The following is a 9018-nucleotide window of genomic DNA, read 5'->3' on the forward strand; positions in this document are numbered from 1 at the left end:
TGGGGGAGCCTGGTGGGCTGCCGTCTATGGGGTCGCACAGAGTCGGATACGACTGAAGTGACTTAGCAGCAGCAGCAGCAGCAGTCCTTGTGCAATGGGAACTTCTTCGTTATAAAAGTATCACTTTCTGAGAAATGAAGCACTATATATTCAGTGTAAAAATTCTTGAACTAAATAGGATGAACCTTGACTCCTTTTTTCACATGTAGATTAAGTGGGCTAAGACTTGATTGAGGCATTTACACGTTGTGTAGCCTAGCTGCCCTGGGACAGTCTCAGAACATTGTTCTGCTCATCTGTTCCATTTCCTGCCTCCTCCCTGCTCACAGAATGACAGGGGTACATCATCCTGATTTTTTTCCCCTCTCTTGGGTTTATGCCTATTCTATTTTAATTGAAAATGTGTAAATAAAGTTAAAAAAAGAAAATTCAACAATATGTAGAAAGGATTAAATACCATGATCAGGTAGGATTTCTTCCAGAGATGTGAGGATGATTCAACATTTGAAAAAAATCAATGTCATATACCACATTAACAAAAGGAAGGATAAAAAGCACATAATCATCACCATAGACACAGAAAAAGCATTTGACAAAATTTGACAACCTCATTCAGGATAAAAAATTTGATCCAAGTGGGTATAAAAGGAATGTATCTCAACATAATAAAGGCCATTATGACAGACCCACGCTAACGTCATACTCAATGTTGAAACTTTTTCTCTAAAATCAGGAACAAGACAGTGATACCCACTCTAACCATTTATATTTAACACATCATTGCAAGTCCTTGCCATAGCAGTCAGATGAGAAAAAGAAATAAATGTTATCCAAGAAAGAGTAACCTATTACTATTTGCAGATGATGTCGTAATATATGGAGAAAATTTTGAGGTTTCCAGCAAAAAATGATTGTCCAATAGAGTTGTAGGATACAAGATTAATATACAGAAATCTGTTGCTTTTCTACACATTAATAATGAACTATCATGAAAACAAAGCAAGAAAAACTCTTTCTGGACTCCGTATTCTGTCCCATTGATCTATATATCTTTTCTTACACCAATACTATCAAGACTTCATGAATAGGTAGCACGGACGAATCTCCGAAAATATACTGAGTGAAAGAAGCAATTCTCAAAAGAATGCATACTATTGAAATCTATGTGAGATCCTAGAATAGGCAATATTCTATAGTAATTGCATATTACATATTTTATTTGAATAAATATATAAATTTGACATGTAGTAAGTTTATTTTCATGCAGTTGAAATATTTTCTAATATCTCTCATGATTTGTCCTGTTATCCGAAAGTTATTTTAAGGCATGTTGATTTATGTTGAAATATTGTCAAAACAGGAGATGGCAAGATTGAACATCGACATTTTAGGAATCAGTGAACTAAAATGGAAAGGAATGGGCAAATTTAATTCAGATGACCATTATATCTACTATTGTGGGCAAGAATCCCTTAGAAGAAATGGAGTAGCCCTCATAGTCAACACAAGACTCTGAAATGCAGTTCTTGGGTGCAATCTCAAAAATGATAGAATGATCTCAGTTCATTTCCAAGGCACACCATTAAATATCACAGTAATCCAAGTCTATGCCCCAACCACTAAAGCTGAAGAAGCTGAAGTCAAATGGCTCTATGAAGACCTACAAGACCTTCTAGAACTAACACTGAAAAAGGAGGTCCTTTTCATCACAGGGGACTGGAATGCAAATTAAAAGTCAAGAGATATCTGGAGTAACAAGCAAGTTTGGCCTTGGGCTGAAAAATGAAGGCGGGCAAAGGTTAATAGTTTTGCCAAGAGAACGTACTGGTCACAGCAAACACCTTCTTGCAACAACACAAGAGACAACTCTACATATGGACATCACCATATGGTCGATACTGAAATCTGATTGATTATATTCTTTGCATCCAAAGATGGAGAAGCTCTATACAGTCAGCAAAAACAAAACAGGGAACTGACTGTGATGAACTACTTATTGCAACATTCAGACTTAAATTGAAGAAAATAGGGAAAACCACTAGAACATTCAGGTATTACCTAAATCAAATCCCTTTATGATTATACAGTGGAAGTGAGAAATAGATTCAAAGGATTAGATCTGATAGACAGAGTGCCAATGAACTATGGACCGAGGTTTGTAACATTGTCCAGGAGGCAGTGATCAAACCATCCCCAAGAAAAAGAAACACAAAAAGGCAAAATGGTTGTCTGAGGAGGCCTTATAAATAACTGAGTAAAGAAGAGAAGTGAAAAGGCAAAAGAGAAAAGGAAAGATAAACCCATCTGAATGCAGAGTTCCAAAGAATAGCAGGGATAAGTGAGAAAGCCTTTTTAAGTGAACAATGCAAAGAAATACAGGAAAACAATAGAATGGGGGAGACGAGATCTCTTCAAGAAAATTAGAGATACAAAGGGAACATTTCATGCAAAGTTGGGCACAATAAAGGACAGAAATGGTATGGACCTCACAGAAGCAGAAGAGATTAAGAAGAGCTGGCAAGAATACATAGAAGAACTGTACAAAAAGATTTTAACTACCTACATAACCAGAATGGTGTGCACTCACCTAGAGCCAGACATCCTGAAGTGTGAAGTCAAGTGGGCCTTAGGAACCATCACTATGAACAATGCTAGTGGAGGTGATGGAATTCCAGCTGAGCTATTTCAAATCCTGAAAGATGATGCTGTTAAAGTGCAGCACTCAATATGCCAGCAAATCTGGAAAACTCACAGGACTGGAAAAGGTCAGTTTTCATTCCAATTGCAAAGAAGGGCTATGCCAAAGAATGTTCCAACTACTATACAATTGCACTCATTTCACATTGCAATTATACAAATTGCACAAATTTGGCAAAGTGAAATTTCACTTGAGCTAACAAGGTAATGCTCAAAATCCTTCCAGTTAAGCTTCAGCAGTACGTAAACTGAGAACTTCCAGATGTTCAAGCTGGATTTAGAAAAGGTGGAGGAACCAGAGATCAAATTGCCAACATCCATTGGACCATGGAAAAGGCAAGAGAATTCTGGGAAAATATCTATTTCTGCTTCATTGACTATGCTAAAGCCTTAGACTGTGTGAATCACAACAAACTGTGGAAAATTCTTCAAGAGATGGGAATACCAAACCAACTTACCTGCCTGCTGCAAAACCTGTATGCAGGTCAAGAAGCAACAGTTAGAATGGAAGTGGAACAAAAGACTGGTTCCAAATCAGGAAAGGAGTACACCAAGGCTGTATATGGTCACCCTGTTTATTTAACTTAGGTGCAGAGTACATCATGCAAAATGTCAGGCTGGATGAAGTATAAGCTGAAATCAAGATTGCAGGGAGAAATATCAATAACCTCAGATATGCAGATGACACCACCCTTATGGCAGAAATCTAAGAAGAACCAAAGAGCTTCTTAATGCAAGTGCAAGAGGAGAGTGAAAAACCTAGCTTAAAACTCAACACTCAAAAAACTAAGATCATAGCATCTGGTCCCATTACTTGATGGCAAATAGATGGGTAAACAGTGGAAACAGTGAGAGACTTTATTTTTGGGGGCTCCAAAATCACTGCAGATAGTGACTACAGCCATGAAATTAAAAGACACATACTCCTTGGAAGAAAAGCTATGACCAACCTAGACAGCATATTAAAAAACAGAGACGTTACTTTGCTGACAAAGGTACATCTAGTCAAAGCTATGGGTTTTCCAGTAGTCATGTATGGATGTGAGGGTTGGACTATAAAGAAAGCTGAGGGCCAAAGAATTGATGCTTTTGAACTGTGGTGTTGGAGAAGACTCTTGAGAGTCCCTTGGACAGCAAGAAGATTCAACCAGTCAATCCTAAAGGAAATCAGTCCTAAATATTCATTGGAAGGACTGATGCTGAAGCTGAAACTCCAATACTTTGGTCACCTGATGTAAAGAACTGACTCATTGGAAAAGACCCCAATGATGGGAGAGATTGAAGGCAGGAGGAGAAGGGGATGACAGAGGATGAGATGGTTGGATGGCGTCACCAACTCAATGGACATGAATTTGAGTGAGCTCCGGGAGTTGGTGATGGACAGGGAAGCCTGATGTGGTGCAGTCCATGGGGTCATAAAGAGTTGGACATGACTGGGCGACTCAACAGAACTGAATGAAGATAATGGCGACCTCCTTCAAAAGGTCTTATGCACACACTGTTGTGCCCCTGACCCTGCAGCAGGCCACTGTTGACCCGTGCCTCCGCTAGAGTCTCTGGAGACTCATGGGCAGGTCTGGGTCAGTCTCTTATGGGGTCACTGCTCTTTTTCTCCTGGGTCCTGGTGTGTACAAGGTTTTGTTTGTGCCCTCCAAGAGTCTGTTTCTCCAGTCCTGTGTAAGTTCTGTAATCAAATCCCACTGGCCTCCAAAGTCAAATTCCCTGGGGGTTCTCAGTCCCTTTGCCAGACCCCCAGGTTGGGAAATCTGTTGTGGTTCCTAGAGCTTTCTTAACAGTGTGAGAATTTATTTGGTATGATTGTTCTGCAGTTTGTGAGTTGTCTGCTTGGTGGCTCTATGGTGGGGTTAATGGTGACTTCCTCCAAGAGGGCTTATGCTACATGCTGTGTGACCCAGGTCTGCTGCAGCAAGAGCCCCTGCCCCTGTGGCAGGCCACTGCTGACCTGTGACTCCACGGGAGATACTCAAACACCCCAAGGCCAGTCTGGCTCAGTCTCTGTGGGGTCTCTGGGTGTAGTGTGCACAAGGTTTTGTTTCAGCCCTCCAAGCATCTCTGCTGAGTGTGGGGTTTGATTCTAGACATGATTTTGCCCCTCCTATTATCTTGCTGGGGCTTCTCCTTTGCCCTTGGACATGGGGTATCTTTTTTTGGTGGGATCCAACATTCTCCTGTCAATGGTTTTTCATCAGCAAGTTGCAATTTTGAAGTTCTCACAGGAGAAGATGAGCACATGTCCTTCTACTCTGCCATCTTGCTCCATCGATTTGATGGAGCTCCATCTTGCTCTGTCAAAGCCTCCTTAGATAACCATTTTGACCTTTTGCATTTCTTTTTCTTGGGAATAGTTTTGATCAACACCTCTTGTACAACGTTACGAACCTCCATCCATAGTTCTTCAGGCACTCTACCTGACTCCTAAGGTCATATATTAGCCACTTCCCATAGTTCTTTTGAGCAATGATCCAGTTCCTCTCATACTAAAAACTGTACAGCCCCACTTAGACCATTTTGAGGACTGACCCTAGTTATTGGTCTAGATGCTATGAGGGAAAATTAAGGACAGATCTTCAGGAGTGTAAGCATAATCTTTGGTGAAGCCTGGTCTCCAGGCAATGAGAGGATGCTCTCTTATAGCAAGCATTAAGGAATGAGTTCTGCTGGCCCAGAGTGTTCAAGAAAATCTCATGATTCAAGGTTTCAAGTGCACCCCCTCAAATGTTCTCATCCAAAATCTTAAGGTAACACTTCTCTCCTAAGAGGACTTTTAATTTTTACATAGGAAACAAACCAGAGATCTAAATCTTTATAATTTTGCAGCTGTGTGACAAATCTTGGGTATTATTTTCAGCACAGTCTGTAGGCTGAGATTCTCTGTAAACATTGTTATAGAGGTCTTGGGACTTTCATACCATGCCAAACTTTACAACTGAGACAGGGAAGGGATAAAAGTAAATCAAGCATATATTAGTGAGTGGCCACATGAGCAACTAGGACACAGTTCTACTGTGGACTCTCTGAGAGACACTGTCAGACACCTCAGAATTGTTCCATGAGGACTGGGGAAATGGTGAGATTTATTTGCAAAATCTTTCTCATTGATTAAGAGTTGCTTCCAGATGTATCAACTCCTTTTTGCTTCTAGCCTGCTCTGTGGATGGGCCAAATACACTGCTGTAAAGTCAGAAGCCACTAGTCTGTATAGGAATTGTCATCATACCACAGAAGATCAAATGCATGTAATCCTTGACGCAGCATCTATTTTCTAGGGAACCTGGGTACAGTAGATGATGACCCACCCTCCACCTCCCTGTTCCACCTAAGTTCACTGTGCAGGAGGCAGTTTCCTGCTGTGACAATTTTCCATCCTGTGGCAGTTTCCTACTTCAAATGCTGTATCTCACTTCTTTTTCTGATAGCCTTCTCCTACACCATGGAGGAATATTCCAAGGTGTGTTTCACATGACTTAGAGAGTTTACAGGGAATGGCTCCAGTAGCCCACAGGGGAAATTTGCTCATAATATACTCAATTTTGTGCCTCCCACATAAATTAACTCCACCTAAACCCTAATCTTAGTGCATACTTTTTAGGGAACTCCAATTATGACTCTATGTTCATTATGAGGAGGTTAATTTTAACCACTAATCTTGATATAATTGACAGATTCAGCCCTAATTAACTCAGCCAACATAAAATAACAATGCAGCTTTTCCTAAAATTAGAAATATTGCAAACGTTACAAATTCTTGAAAAAATTTTGCAAGGAAAACAATATGACTCTAACAAATTAAAGTACAATACAGAATCTTAATTTGTTAGTAAAACATTGGAACAACTGGATAGCCATTTGAAAAAAAAACATATGGTTGGGTTTCTGTTTCATTTCTTTTTTTGTCATTGTTGTTGTACCATTGATTCTTTATTTTTGTTATCACTGGAATGAGCCATAACAATTAAACCTTGTTGATGGAGAGGGGGAGAAAAAAGAGTTAAGTGTTGGGACTTCTCTGGCAGTCCAGTGGTTAAGACTCCACACTTCAAGTGAAGGGTACACAGGTTCCATCCCTGGTCAGGGAACCAAGATCCCACATGCCGCATGGTACAGCCCCTCCCCCTCAAAAAGAGGTAAGTGTTGCCCATATTCATATGATATGGCTGTTGAACATGCTTGTGGGAATGTCTGGTAGACAACTGGGTAAATGAGAGTGGAGTGGCAGGGAGAACTGGAGAGCTAGAGCCTGGTGTCATTGCCCTGCAGGTGACGTTAGAACCCTGAGTCTGGATGGCTGCGGCCCCTTATGTTGTTCTCATATATTTAGAATTGTTCTTGGGAACTCTAGTCACCCTCAACCCTCATATGATAATCGTTGCAAAATCAAAAAGAGAAGTGTGGCATTCTGAAGACTTTGTGTAGAATAATTTACACTTTCCTCTTCCTATCTTTTCCCTTTTAAGATTTTAGAAATATTAATTTTCTGCTTTCTCCTGTATTTCCATAAAAGAAACGGAATGAAACACATTATGATTCTGCTAACCCTGGTGGCACTCCTAGGTAAGGATATGTTTTGTTTTCTAATTTCCTAATCTAGCCATGCTAAGTCATAAGGGAGTTTAAAGGAAAAATATTTGAGCATTCTGTTTTTTCTCATTGTTTCCGCTTTTCAGTTCTGATCTATAGAAAGAAACTCTCAATTATACAAATTATATTTTGCATGTCCATTGCTACAATGGATATGTGTTTAATTTTTTAATATATTTAAGGAATTTTACTTCTTGATGATTATATTTGCTCTCTGACAATTTGAGGGTTTTTTTCTTAGTAGATAATTGAAGATTTCATTTCTTATAGCAAAATAAAGTCCAAATTTGAGCTTGAAAACTGAAGTCAGCATAATCCTAGAAAATAAAAAGGATTATCTCAAAATTACTGCAAGTGAAAAATGTAAACCCAGTGAATGTAAAATAATATTAGACTGATAAATTTTACTGTTACCAAATTTAATATTTTTATACAAAAACAGGAGCTTACCTTGTGGTTCAACGGTTAAGAATCCACTTGCCAATGTAGGAGACATGTGTTCCATCACTGGTTGGGAAGATCCCCTGGAGAAGGAAATGGCAACCCACTCCAGTATTTTTGCCTGGAAAATCCCATGGACAGAGGAGCCTAACGGACTTCTTGGGGTTGTAAGAGCTGGATATGACCTAGCAACTGAACAACGACAACATACACAAAATAATTTCAAAAGAGAAACAATAGATTGGAGCAGCTGCCTTTTGTCTCCATATGATCATGTATGCTGAAAACGTGTGAGTATATCTCTGATTTATGTTCTAAAACTAAATTTAATCAGCGTGCTTCCTTGGTTCTTGCTTCTCTGTTTCTGTGACTCCACTAACATTGGTTTCTTCCTTCTGTTTCTGGGGGATCCATTGTTGCTGTCTATTCCTCATCTGTTCCTGGAATGCCTCAAAGCGATGAGCAGAGTGACAGAAGCACCCAAGCAGAACAAGCATTTCACAAGGAAATGCTTTTCCAAAGATGTTTTGTTTAACCTCTGTTGAGAGGAAAATGGGAGTTTTCCAAGGCAAGGGGGTTGGAGAGGGTGGTAAACAGAATTTGGGGAATGGGAATTGATGTACAGATGTGCAGAGGTATGACACAGCTAAGTATATTTAAAACAGAAAATAGCTGGAGGATGCAAAATGTACAAAGGATAGTGGAAAATGATATCAAAAAGTTTAATTCAGTTGACAAAGAGAGGCATGTAGAAGTGGTCTGGACCATATACAGAAGGTATCTGATACAGAAATGTGTTTTTAAGAGACAAGACTTCCATCTATACTGAGAATAGACTGAGGAGATCATAAACCAGGGGCTAAAAGATAGCGAAGGACAAGTACAAAAAGAGCATTATAAATACACATTTTAAATATTCAAAGTTCAATTTTGAAGAAGAGCTATAGTAGTTTTTAAAAGAGGACCAAAGTATTTTTTTTCATTTTGTAATTAATTTTATGCAATTAGTAGTCCATTTAAACATTTGTTGTGTATCTGGCACTGTTCTAGGTATTGGGACACAACAGTGAGCAGAAAACAGTTAAAACAACTCTGCCCTCATGAAGAGTATATTCTGATATTCAAAGAAAATCCTCTAAGAGGATACACAAACTGCCAAATTAAGGCAAAGTGTTAGAGCAGATAAGCTTGGCTAGGAAGCAGAAGGAACAGTGTCAGGAATTTTTGTTAAAAACAATTTGTTTATACTTTAATGAGAAACCATTCCTTTCTCTTGTTTAC

The sequence above is a fragment of the Cervus elaphus genome, chromosome 12, assembly GCF_910594005.1.
Source record: "Cervus elaphus chromosome 12, mCerEla1.1, whole genome shotgun sequence".
Lineage (NCBI taxonomy): Eukaryota > Metazoa > Chordata > Mammalia > Artiodactyla > Cervidae > Cervus > Cervus elaphus.